The sequence below is a fragment of the Nomascus leucogenys genome, chromosome 14, assembly GCF_006542625.1.
Source record: "Nomascus leucogenys isolate Asia chromosome 14, Asia_NLE_v1, whole genome shotgun sequence".
NCBI lineage: Eukaryota > Metazoa > Chordata > Mammalia > Primates > Hylobatidae > Nomascus > Nomascus leucogenys.
The window spans coordinates 58,159,671-58,173,568 of record NC_044394.1 but is presented as its reverse complement, the minus strand read 5'-3'; positions in this window follow the sequence as shown (position 1 = coordinate 58,173,568).

Here is a 13,898-nt window from a genome sequence, read left to right as displayed (position 1 = left end):
TTCCAGTCTTAAATTTTTCTAAAAGAAGACAATATTTTAGAACTGAAGCATTAAGAACTTCCCTTGCAAATTATTTTTAAAATTCTATCTTGTTTATCTATGTATTTCTTTCTGACTAGACTTGTGATATGCGTGTGTTTATGTACAGAAATTTTTAGTGTTTTTGTTCTGTTATTGACCCAAAGGCCATCTTTATTTGCTATAACTGTTCAAAATTTATATTAAAATCTGCTTAGGACATAATTTCTTTAGAACCCAGTTACTACCTGTAATTAATTGTGGTATTTTTGTGATTAGATATTACTTTCTTTGGCAGTCAGTTGTGGGATTTGACCAACTTCCTTTGACTGAATTGTCAGATATACCGTCTCACACAGGAATGGATGAACTTTTAGGGATTGTCAATTGAGCAAGAGAGACTGACTGATAAACCAGATTGCTGGTTTATTCAATTATAGTGAGTAATTTACCTGGCAGGGTAATTGCCGTCAACTGGATAGAACTATCCAGAAAACTTGAAAACTTTTATAAAGGTGGTGAACAGAGTAGAATATGTCCATTTAAAGGTTGTGCATATCTGGCAAAACTACTGTGTTATTGCTCCGTTGTTGAATATAACCTCCTGGGATCTTTCTCCAGTTGCCTCTCCTCTTAAGTGGAGTTGTGGCTTACCTTTTTTTTTTTTTTTCGAGACAGGGTCTTGCTCTGTCACCCAGACTGGAGTGCAGTGGTGCCATCTAGGCTCACTGCAACCTTCGCCTCCTGGCTCAAGTGATCCTCCCACCTCAGCTTCCCTAGTAGCTGGGACTGCAGGTGTGGACTACAATGCCTGGCCAATTTTTCGTATTTTTGTTTTATAGAGACCGGGTTTTGCCATGTTGCCCAGGCTGGTCTCAAACTCCTTAGCTCAAGCGCATCCACTCACCTCAGCCTCCCAAAGTGTTGAGATTATAGCCATGAGCCACTGTGCCTGGCCTACCTTCACTTTTTCCAAGTTGTCTCTTCTGCTGCTATACCTGTGGAACACACAGACCCATCATTGGGGAGGGCAATTATTTTTAGTTGCAGAGGAAGCCAGAAACCTTTGATGGCTCAAAGGTTTTTTTAATTATTTTTATTAATTAATTAATTAACTTTTCAATTTTTGGTAGAGATAAGGTCTCACTTTGTTACCCAGATTGGTCTTGAACTCCTGAGCTCAAGCGATCTTCCTGCCTTGGCCTCCCAAAGTGCTGGGATTACAGGCATGAGCCACCATGCCCAGCCATTGGCTTCATTTTTTAAAGCATCTGATTTTGAGGATTTGTGTCATTGAATGTCTGATGTTGCACGTGATAGTTATTTTCTCTTCTCTCATCTATGAACAACATCTGGACCCTGATCTTAAGGAGCTACTGTAGCTCAGCTGTTCTTGGCTGTACCTGATTAGCTCAGTCAGGTTGCTGTTGTAGAACCCCAAAAGTTAGGTTCATGTACCTGGTGCACAGTAAGCCAAACACTGACATATTAATGCTTAGAAAGGTTTATTCAATTTGGCCAAAGTATGAGGGCGGGAGAAGCAGATTCTCAAATATGACCTTCCTTTGCACGTAATTGGGGGCTTTCCCTGATGATCAAAGCTGCTCGTGTCCCTTGGCCAGTCAAACTTCTGGATGCCATCAAGGAGGTCAGTGTGACCTAAGGATCATTGTTCTTTAAAAGAAAGACAAGTAGATTAATCTTGCAAGCAGCCCCTGGGGGTTAGGATATACAGTTAATCACTTGTTAGTGACTACCCTCTACCAAAATGACTATGTGCAAGCAATCCTGCCTGGAGGAAGCTAAGGACAGAGAAAGAAAAATAAGTAAAATAAACACCTGATGATTTTTATAATATAGGCTGGGTTACAGTATCCCCACTGACACTGTTCCTTTCCTTAATCTTAAGTTTGGGTGTTGACTCAGTCTTACTACTTCCCGCTGGCAAGGGGCATTCCTAGGGGGCTGAGGAATGGAACTTATTTACCTGCTGTTGAAAATACTCACATGTCCCGGGACTCAGGCAATTTTGTTGTAACATTGTTGAACAGGGTGTCAGGAGCTTCAGAAGGGCGATCTTGCAATCCCACATACATGGTGCCACAGCAGCATAATCCACAGGCAAGGAGTATTCCTGTTTCTATAGTCATAGCTAGAATTACCAGTAATTTTTTCCACCAAGAGGGTACTGACTGGAAGTATGAAGACAATCATTGGTTTAGTGACATCATGAGGTTGGACACAGCATTCAGTTTGTACATATCTTGAAGGGCCAGGGTGATGTTTCCTGAATTGTCTGGAATGTATACATAGCATTCAGTTTTCATTATGGCACAAGTTCTCCTTGTGCAGCCGTGAAGACATCAAGGGCCATGTGGTTCTAGAAAACTGCTTTTTTCACCATAGTCATCTGAGAGGTGATGAAAGAGATGCCTTTGAATGCATCCTTCAGCACATGCTGGATATAATTTGTTAGGATCTCAACATGTCAGATAACATTTTCTAAACTAACTTGGGGAACAAAAATGGAGAGGGGATGGTCATACCAGTGGAAAACTGACTTGGTCCATTGGTGCAACACATTTGGGAAATTTCCAGGTTGTCCGTTGGTTTTTTGCCAAATGGCCCTGGACCTGTGGGAATCCCAGAGCATATTGTCCTATCCAGCCAATGGGTAATCAGGGCCAAAGATTAGTCCCACATAGCCATTGCACTCCATATGAAGCTAGCCATTGAATTCCTGGCCTGTGTCCAATCGGTAGCAAACCAGTCAGTTTGTTGCAGCCCTGGAGTATGTTCACATTGGTGGGGGGAGCAACCAGCCCATATTCTTAGTGATATTTGGCCAGTTATCGTAAGAATGCTGGTTTTGTTTTGTTCCCAACATAAAGGGGCAATTTGATTTATGTGGCCAGTGGCAGGTTAAGGGTAGGGGACCACAGTCATTCAAAGATAATCATCCCAAGCTTGATAAAAACCTTCCTCAGTATAGTGGCTGTTAATAGTCAAAATTTGGGGGGCTGCCGAGGGAAATTCCTTCAGGAGAGGAGGAGGAGTGTATTCAAAAGTTTGTTGAACAGTCTGATTTATAGTAAAAGATTTTCTGTGACCTGGGTTGTGAAGGGTTATATTAATGCCAGGCCATAGCCTTACATTTCCTCGTGTTAGCCCACCAGAGACCTGATTTTCTTTGGAATAATTTTTCGTAAAAATTTGTTACTGTACTCAGTTGTTTCCTTGTAAGAGCAAGACCCACCAAGGTAATACCAAAGTGCTAGAGATAGGTAACAGCCCTCAAACCCTACGAGCTTCTGTAGGCTGTCTGCATAATGCGCCCATTGTAGGAAAAGATTGGTTTCAGCAGCCACCATAAGCCATATAGTACTGTGGTGCTTAGCAAGAAGGCTTTACTTATCTGCGGATGTTTTCTTAAAAAGCAGCTTCAGGTTTTTAATTGGTTCACATGTCCTTTCAGGTCTATTAACCTGATAGGTCAGGCTGAGCGGGGGCAATTTTTATCCAGGTATAATGTACCCACGGTTTAACTCCTGCCCAGTTGATGAATGCGTGGTCAGAAGGACCTCACAGGGTCTTACCCTTTGAGGGGCTAGTTGGTGATCCAGTCCAGTCTCCCTCCGGGTTTTAAGTAGGACTTGGTCTCTAGCCTAGAAGGGGTGAAGTGGCCTGTCCGTGGGGAAGAAGCAAACTCATGAACAGAAGTCGGTATTTCATTTAGCAACTTTAAATAGTGTCTAATAGCTCCTTCCCTTTCTATGAATTTATAGCCTGATCTTAGCCCCAAGGTGGCTAGGAAAGGTCTCTCATACATAATTTCTAAAGGGCTCAACTAGAGCCTGTTTCAGGGAATGACCGAAATCGTCAGCAGGAGAGAAGGTAGTACTTTGTCCCAAGTTAGATTAGTTACCTGGCACACTTTAGCAGCAGTTGCTTTTTTGTTTTTTTTTTGAGATGGTCTTACTCTGTTGCCCAGGCTGGAGTGGAGTGGCATGATCACAGCTCACTGCAACCTCTACCTCCCCGGGTTCAAGCAATTCATGTGCCTCAGCCTCCCAAGCAGCTGGGACTATGGGCATGTGCCTCTATGTCCAGCTAATTTTTTGTATTTTTAGTAGAGACGGGGTTTGCCGTGTTGGCCAGGCTGGTCTCAAACTCCTGGGCTCAAATAATCCGCCTGCCTCGGCCTCCCAAAGTGGTGGGATTACAGGCGTGAGCCACCACACCTGGCTTAATTGTTCTTTAAATAGTTTGATTCAGTTTTTTAGTCTTTCCGGTGGGCTGTGGCTGTGCTGCATGAAGTTTCCATTCCATGTCTAGGACTTGAGACACTTCCTGTACTACCTGAGAGATGAACACCGCACCATGGTCACTCTGGATCGTCAAAGGGAGTTCATACTGGGGAATTATCTCTTTAGTATAGTGTGGGCCACTTCAGCTCCCTTTCTGTTCGGATAAGGTATGCCTCTACCTATCCTGTAAATGTGTCTACAAAAAACAGAAAGATGTTTTTTGTACAAAAAGATGCCCTGTAGCCTCCAGGCGCCTGTGGCATTGTGGTGAAATTAACTTGCCAGTCCTTGCATGGAGAGTCTCCTGGATGTTGTACCCCTGAACAGGGCTGGGGTCCAGTTTTAGGGCAGATTGGGCACAAAGCATGCATTGATGGATCACATTTTGAATGACCCGTTGTATGTCGGGGCCAATCAAGAACTCACATGCCATTGAAGGGTTGCGTCTTTTCTGTAATGGATGCTTTGATGAAACTGGCTCACTATATCTTTAAGGAGGGCACTGGGAACCAATACGATACCTTCCGGATTACGTTTCCAGCCTGGATGGGCCAGGGCTGGGATGTGAATCCCCATTCCTTGGCTCACTTTAAATCTCCTTTGGTATAGCAAGGTTGGAACTTGGTCAGATCAATGTGAGTTATTAGTGGGGCTAAGAAAGCATCAGAGTCCAATGTTTTTGTGGCTTGCTTGGCTGCCAGGTCAGCAAGTTGATTTCCTTTGACTATTCGGGAGTCTCCTTTTTGATGGCTGGGACAGTGGATGATAGCCACTATTAGAGGGGGCATTTACTGATTTTTTTTTGTTTTTTTGAGATAGAGTCTCACTCTGTTGCTCAGGCTAGAGTGCAGTGGCATGATCTCAGCTCACTACAACTTCTGCCTCCCGGGTTCAAGTGATTCTCCTGCCTCAGCCTCCCGAGTAGGTGGGACTACAGGCACATGTCACCATCCCTGGCTAATTTTTGTATTTTTCAGTAGAGACGAGGTTTCACCATGTTGGCCAGGCTGGTCTTGAACTCCTGACCTCAGGTAATTCACCTGCCTCAGCCTCCCAAAGTGCTGGGATTATAGGCATGAGCCACCGTGCCCGGCCTTTTACAGATTCTAATAAGGCCAAAATATCAGAAGTATATTTGATTTCCTTATTTTTGCTAGTCAAAAGACCTCTCTCTACATAGCTCCGTGGGCATGTGCCGCCAAGAAAACATATTGGGAGTCTATATAAATATTCATAATTTTTTTCTTACCCAATTGGAGGGCATGCATAAGGGTACCTTGGCCCACTGAGCTGAGGTGCCTAGCAATAAGGCTTTGGCTTCCTTAATTCCTTGTAAGGTAATGACCTCAAATTCAGCATGATGATGTCCACGGTCCATGAAGCTGCTTGCATCTGTGAACAGTCCTAGTTGGGAGTGCAGCAGGGGCTGATCTGCCAGGTCTGGTTGCCTTGGAAAGACCTGCTCATTAATTGGAAGGCAATTTTGTATGGGCCCTGGCTCCTTCCCTGGAGGTATTAAGGTAGCAGAGTTAAGAACCGAGAACACCTTTAACTTCATCTCTGGATGGTCAAGGAGGACGGATGGCTTGGTGTTTTCCCAACCTCTCAGACGGCAGCCAGTATCCACCTTTTTGATCTAAGAGACAGGAAATGTGATGCAGTGTGTGGACAGTGATGAGCTGAGCTAGAGTTAACTTTTCAGCCTCCCAGAAGAGGTTGCAAGTTGCAGCCACTGCTCGGAGGCAGGGGGACCAACCCTCGCCACCTGGTCAAACTGTTTAGAGAAAAAGGTAATCAGTCTTCAGTCAGTTCCCAAGCTTTGAGTTAGGACACCCAAGCCCATGGCTTGTTTTTTGTGCACAACTAAATTAGAGGGCTTTTTTAAATCTGGAAGGCCCAGCACAGAGGCAGTCTTTAACTTTTCTTTGACTTTATTTTATTTATTTATTTATTTATTTATTTTGACATGGAGTTTCATTCTTGTCACTCAGGTTGGAGTGCAGTGGCGCGATCTCAGCTCACTGCAACCTCCGCCTCCTGGATTCTCTAGCCTCAACCTCCCGAGTAGCTGGGATTACAGGCACCCACCACCATGCCCGGCTAATTTTTGTATTTTTTAGTAGAGACAGGGTTTCGCCGTGTAGGCCAGGCTGGTCTCGAACTCCTGACCTCAAGTGATCCGACTGCCTCAGCCTCCCAAAGTGCTGGGATTACAGGCATGAGCCACCGTGCTCAGCCTCTTTGACTTTTAATTTTGGCATTCTGAAGTCCAGATCAGGGGCTCAGATTTTTTTCCTTTTAGGGCCTCATAAAGGGGTTTTACTGTAAGTCCAAAATTCAGAATCCAAATTCAACAGAATCCCATCATTCCTAGAAACTGTTGCAGTTGTTTACAGGAGATGGGGACAGCTACGCAGGTGATTGCCTCTAGGTGGCCTGGGGGAAGGTTTCTGTGCCCCTTAGTCAGTTCAGACCCTAAGTATTTTACTATCTTTTGGCAGATCTGGGCTTTCTTTTTGGAAACCCAGTAGCCTGTTTCCACTAGGAAATTCAGTATTTGAATGGTATTTTCAAGGAAAGCTCTGAAGGTCTTGCAACAAAGATTTCATCCACATATTGTAAAAGCGTTCCTTCTGTCAGCCAGAGGTCCTTAAGTTCCATGCCAAAAATTTCCCAAAGATTGTGGGGGAATTTTTAAATCCTTGAGATAACACTAACAGTACTGCTGAAAGACCTGTGTCCCAGCCCCAGAGATTCAAATTCAAAGATCTCTTGTGTCTCCTTGTCTAATACAAAAGAAGGCATCTTTACAGTCCAAATCTGTAAACCAACCTAGTTCTCCTGATAAAGTGATCAGCACGTTATAGGGGTTAGTTACCATAGGTTATATGTCCTAGACTGTTTCATTACTGGCCCTAAGTCTTGTACAAACTGTAGTTGTCCTTTTTTTTTGTTTGTTTGTTTGTTTTTTTTTTTTTGAGACGAGTCTTGCTCTGTTGCCCAGCCTGGAGTGCAGTGGCACAATCTCGGCTCACTGCAAGCTCTGCCTCCCGGGTTCAAGCCATTCTCCTGCCTCAGCCTCCTGAGTAGCTGGGACTACAGGCGCCCGCCACCACGCCTGGCTAATTTTTTTGTATTTTCAGTAGAGATGGGGTTTCACCGTGTTAGCCAGGATGGTCTTGATCTCCTGACCTCGTGATCCGCCCACTTCAGCCTCACAAAGTGCTGGGATTACAGGCGTGAGCCACCACGCCTGGTCAAAACTGTAGTTGTCTTAATGGGACTTGCATGATGGTAAGATGTAGGGACCAGCCCCACAGGGTCGGTGGTTTTTTCTCCCCGTGTGCAGAGACGAGACATTGTAGAAATAAAGACACAAGACAAAGAGATAAAAGACAGCTGGGCCTGGGGGACCACTACCACCAAGATGCAGAGACCAGTAGTAGCCCCAAATGCCTGGCTGCGCTGTTATTTATTGCATACAAGACCAAAGGGGCAGGGTAAAGAGTGTGAGTCATCTCCAGTGATTGATAAGGTCACGTGAGTCACGTGTCCACTGGACAGGGGGCCCTTCCCTGCCTGGCAGCCGAGGCAGAGGGAGGGAGAGGGAGAGAGAGACAGCTTACACCATTATTTCTGCGTATCAGAGACTTTTAGTACTTTCATTAATTTTGCTACTGTTACCGAAAAGGCAGAGCCAGGTGTACAGAATGGAACTTGAAAGCAGACTGGGAGCGTGACCACTGAAGCACAGCATCACAGGGATACGGGGTCAGGCCCTCCACAAGAGGTGGAGGAGTAGAGTCTTCTCTAAACTCCCCCAGGGAAAGGGAGACTCCGTTTCCCGGTCTGCTAAGTAGTGGGTGTTTTTCCTTGACACTGACGCTACTGCTAGACCACGGTCCGCTTGGCAATGGGCATCTTCCCAGACGCTGGCATTACTGCTAGACCAAGGAGCCCTCTGGTGGCCCTGTCCGGGCATAACAGAAGGCTCGCACTCTTGTCTTCTGGTCACTTCTCACTATGTCCCTTCGGTTCCTATCTCTGTATGGCCTGGTTTTTCCTAGGTTATGATTATAGAGCGAGGATTATTACAGTATTGGAATAAAGAGTAATTGCTACAAACTAATGATTAATGATATTCATATATAATCATGTCTATGATTTAGATCTAGTATAACTCTTGTCGTTTTATATGTTTTATTATACTGGAACAGCTCATGCCCTTGGTCTCTTGCCTCAGCACCTGGGTGACTTGCCACCCACAGTAAAACAGGAATGTTAAAGGGAGAATTACAGGACCAAATCAGTCCTTGTGCCGAAAAAGCCTTCCAAGAGTGGTTGAATACCCTTTCATGCCACTTTCTTTAATGGATATTCTGTGTCTCTCTTTTAATTTAATTTTTATGGGTTTGGCTGTGACCACTCTCCCTGGCTTCCCTTGGGCCCAAACATCTCTCCTTACCTGCATGAGAATTTCTTCTGGAATGTCCTGAATCTCTTCGTTTTCTGGTTGGAGCAGGAGTATTTGAAACCTGCAAACTTGTTCAGAAGGAATCATTATATCTGGAGGGAAAGACAAGTTGAGCATACAATTTGGCAAGCAAATCCCAGCCCAGGAGGGGCACTGGGCATTAAGCATGTACAAGAAACTATGCCCTAGGCTGGTCTCTCCTAAATGGTAACCTAAGGATTGTAGAAAAGGGTAATGGTGTCTCCCAATATCCGTGTAACAGTAATGGTTTTTCCCAAAGTTGGAGAGAGACAATTGTTAATTACTTAATATGTGGCACTGTGTCAACTAAAAAGTCAATCATTCTGTTCCCCACTGTCAATTTTATCTAGGAATCCTGTGGGGATATAGCCACTGGTTGCTCCAAGTCTAAGGGAGTCCCTGGGACACATCAGTCTTCATCTAAACATTATTCTCTCTCCTCATCTGATTTTGAGGGAGGCTGCACTTGCCAGCTGCTTTGGTCAATTTGGGACAGCCCTTTTTCCAGTGTCCCTCCTTCTTACAGTAGGCACATTGTTTTTTTTTTTCTGAAGGGGGCGTGAACCGCTCTTTGATTTCTTCCTTTTCCCCTAGGTTGGTAGTCAAGCACAGCCACCAGCGAGTTACTTGTTGCTTCAATTTGCACTTTCCTGAGCCTCATCCGGAGCATAGCATACTTTAAAAGCTAAGTCCACTAAATGTGAGATTGGCAACCCAAGGATCCCATTTACCTTTTGCAGTTTTCTTTGAATATCAGGGCACTGTGGCTGATAAAGGTCACATTGACCATTCTTTGATTGTCCAGTGCCTCAGGGTTAGTTAGCGTCAACCTACTTTCCACATGTCTGATGGAGTCTTTCTAGGAATTACAAAGGGTCCTCATATGCTTGCCGCTGTATTTCCTGTACCTTATTGAGGCTGTTAACCTGAGTAACCCCTTTCTTCAAGCCTTCAAGGATGCAGTTCTCATAGTGCCCTAAGTGGGAAAGGCCCCATCATTTACATCCCAACTGGTCTCTGCGTTAGGGACTGAGTCTATTGGCCAGGGGTGATTGTTTCCCGCCTCCAGATGGAGCCGGTTTGCCTCTTGCCTAGCCTTTTCTGTGACTACATGCCTTTCTTCTGCTGTGAGCAGCACTTTAGCAAAGTGAGTATCTGCCCTTGTAGGGTGGTAGATCAGAAATATAGACAAGAATAGCCCAGCCATTTGCTTGGGTTGGGATAGGGGGGATTACTGTTTTTCCACCTGAACAGCTCCAAAGTGGGAAAAGGAAATGTAACCACGTCATGCCAACCTGTTGTCCATTCAAGTCCCGCAGTGGGGAATTGACACAGAGGAAACTGCCCTACTAAGGGACCAGTGGGTCCCAGGCCAAATTGGGTTTCCTGTCAGTTGCAGGAAGGGGAGACCACAACCTGTCCTAATTCCATGGGGAGGACAGGTTTGGGAGTGTTCCCCTCCTGCTCCAGACAATCCCATAAGGATGTGGAGGTGCTGGAGCCATAGCTGACTGGGGGGCAGAGGATCAGGATGATTATTCAGGGGATTCAAAGCACCAAGCAGTGCCCTGTCTTCCCCATCTAATGGTGGGAGTCTAAAACCTTAGGTTTGGGCTGTTTTTTCTTTTGCAGCATCAAATTACACCTCTTTTGAGTAGGTTCACTCTGATACAAGAGTATAAAAGCCTGGACATATAGGATTGCATCCTATTTTATCTGCTCTTACAGAATAGTTCCAGTTGTATTATAGTAGCATAACTTAAAGAACTGTTTGTCAGCCATTTTTTCCCAAATTCTAAGGCATACTGAGGCCAAGCAGCGTTACAATTAAAAAAATTTTATTTTTCTTCATGGGCTCATAGCTGAAAATGGCCCAGTTCTGGAGAATGCAGCCAATGATGCTACTCTCTGGGATCAATTCCAAATTTGCCCTGTTCAGTCTTTTCACATAACACACACCACACACACACACACACACACACACACATCCCCCAAACCAAACAACAACAACAACAACAAAACAAAACAAAATCACAAACAGAAAACCAAACTCCCTACAGGAGAGCAAACAAGCAAATGGGCATAGTCCACCATTCTATTACTCCCCCAAAAGGGCCCTCTTCACAATGCAAGCAGAGAGAGTGAGATGGCTGTGTGCACCGCAGTGACTTACCCTTCAGACCAAAACCGGAAGTCCAGATAGCAGTCTGAGATGTTTCTCTGCTTTAAGCTTCTAGAGTACCAACAGCAGCCTACGCTGACCTAGAAGAGCAACTTTAGGGCCCCCCTGACCAACACACTTGGGCAGCTGCTGCGGCACTCATTCGCCTAACCTGACCGGGGCCTACTGCCATGCTAGCCCTGGCATGGTTGCCAAAATCTGTTGCAGAACCCCAAAAGTTAGGTTCAAGTACCTGATGTGCAGTAAGCCAGACACTGACACATTGGTGCTTCAGAGCAGAGAAAGGTTTATTCAATTTGACCAAAGCATGAGGGTGGGAGAGGCAAATTCTCAAATTCAGCCTCCCTTTGCACGTAACCGGTGGCTTTTATGAGTAAGGTAGGTATATGGGAAGTGAGATCCCCTGATTATCAAAGCTGCTTGCATCCCTTGGCCAGTCAAACTTCTGGGTGCCATCAAGGAGGTCAGCATAACCCAGGGATAATTGTTCTTTACAAGAAAAACAAGTTCATTAATCTTGCAGGCTGCCCCTGGGGATTAGGATATGAAGTTAATCACTTACTAATGACTACCCTTTACCAAAGTGACTACGTGCAAGCAATCCTGCCTGGAGGAAGTTAAGGACAAAGAGAAAGGAAAATAAGTAAAACCTACATGATTTTTATAACATAGGCCTGATCACAATGCTATCTTTCATCTAAGTGATGGCTATACAATTTTTCTCTGCTTGCCACATTTAACAGAGATATAAAAGTTCTTGCTAAAAGGCTAGTCTTGTAGAGTATGTCATGAAGGCTCATCATGAATAAATCATGAAGCCCACTTGGGAAGAAATTGGAGCAAGACAACTGGCGAGGCAGAAAGAACAAGCAGGGGCAGACATGGAAATCCAGCTAGTCTGTTTTAAAGAGCCCCTGGGCAGGTAACTTCTGAGGAGGACATTGTCAGCAGAAGTGCCATCATATAAACATTACACCTTCAAGAAAGTTTCCTGACCCTGTTGTCCCCTCTGTGTCCTCCTCATTTCAGTTAACATGGCCTGTTAAAAAAATCTTGCCACTATTAGATGTTTCATGTCTTATTTGTTTAACACACTTGTTCTGTGTCTGGCTAAGAGGACCAGCAACTCTTTGTTTAAAAATATCTTTAGGCTGGACACAGTGGCTTACGCCTGTAATCCCAACAGTTTGGGAGGCCAAGATCACCTGAGCTCAGGAGTTTGAGACCAGCCTGCCCAACATGGCAAAACCCCATCTCTACTAAAAATACAAAAATTAGCTGGGTGTGATGGCGCTCACCTCTAATCCCAGCTACTTGGGAGGCTGAGGCAGGAGAATCACTTGAACCTGGGAGGCGGAGGTTGCAGTGAGCCGAGATCACCCCACTACACTCCAGCCTGGGCCATGGAGTGAGACTCTGTCTCAAAATAATATATATAATATACAATTTAAAAATAATAAAAAGGTCTTTAGTGGTCTGTTTAGGTTTTAAAATTATTTTATTATTCATAAACACCTATGAGTTGTTTACAATTCAAATAGCTCCACTGAGATTATCATGGAAAGGGGCGGTCTTCCACCTTACTCCTGGTTATCATTTCCCGAAGGCAGCCACTTTAAGTATTTTTGCATTATTTATTGGCATTTGCCTCCATATTTAAATAATGTGCTTATATTGCCACTTCTTGATTTTTCCATTTGTGTTATTACCTGTTGATTTCCTCCTATGGTAGATAAGAATTTAGCTCTTTCATAATATCCACCCACACCACACCACAGTTGTTTCTCAACCTTTGGTTAAGTCAGCGTTCTAAGTTCATGTTATTTACTAGCTAAATATTCATCATGAGCCATACTGTACCATGATTGTGTTTCTCAGACCACTTTTCCCCCTTCACTTTTACTTCATTTGTTTGCCTCTTTTCCTATGGATTGATGATGAATTCATCCCCCAAATCTCTGATAGCATTATGTAATCTTGTATATACATCAAATTCTTTTTTTTTTTTCTTAATCTTTCCTGATTCCCCTGTTCTGGGTTCGGTGCTATATTCGTTTACTAGGGCTACCATAGCAAAGTACCACAGACTGGGTGGCTTAAATAAGAGAAATTAATTTTCTCACAATTCTGGAGATGGAAAGAGCAAGGTGTTGGCAGGGTTGGTTTCTTCAGAGGCCTCTCTTCTTGTCTTATAAATGGCCATCTTCCTGTGTCTTCACATGGTCTTCCCTTTGTGTCTCTCTGTGTTTTAATTTCCTCACCTTAAAAAGATGCTAATTGGAATGGGACCTCAATTTAAAAGAAAAAAAAAGAAAAAGGACGCTGGTCATATTGGATTGGGGCCCACCCTAGTGACTTCACTTTTACTTATTTACCTCTTTAAAGGCCCATTTCCAAATACAGTCACATACTGAGATACTGTGGTTAGAACTTTAACATGACTTTTGGAATGACACAACTCAGCCCAGAACAGGCACCTTGGTTATTCTTTTTTTTTGAAGACAAGGTCTCACTCTGTTGCCCAGGCTTGAGTTCAGTGGTGTGATCTTGGCTCACTGTAGCCTCCACCTCCTGAGTTCAAGCGATTCTCCCACCTCAGCCTCCTGAGTAGCTAGGATTACAGGCATGCACCACCACACCCAACTAATTTTTGGTAGAGAGTGGGTTTCACCATGTTGGCCAGGCTGATCTCGAACTCCTGACCTCAAGTGGTATGCCCGCCTTGGCCTCCCAAAGTGCTGGGATTACAGGCGTGAGCCACTGCACCTTGGTTATTCTCTAGACCTCAGGCATAGCTTCTGCCCTGGGATTTCTCTTTACCTTCACCCTGGTCATTTCTTCCTCTCCTGTCTCCTGGATTCCATAGCTGCCGCTTTTTGGTTTACTTTCCTGTTTG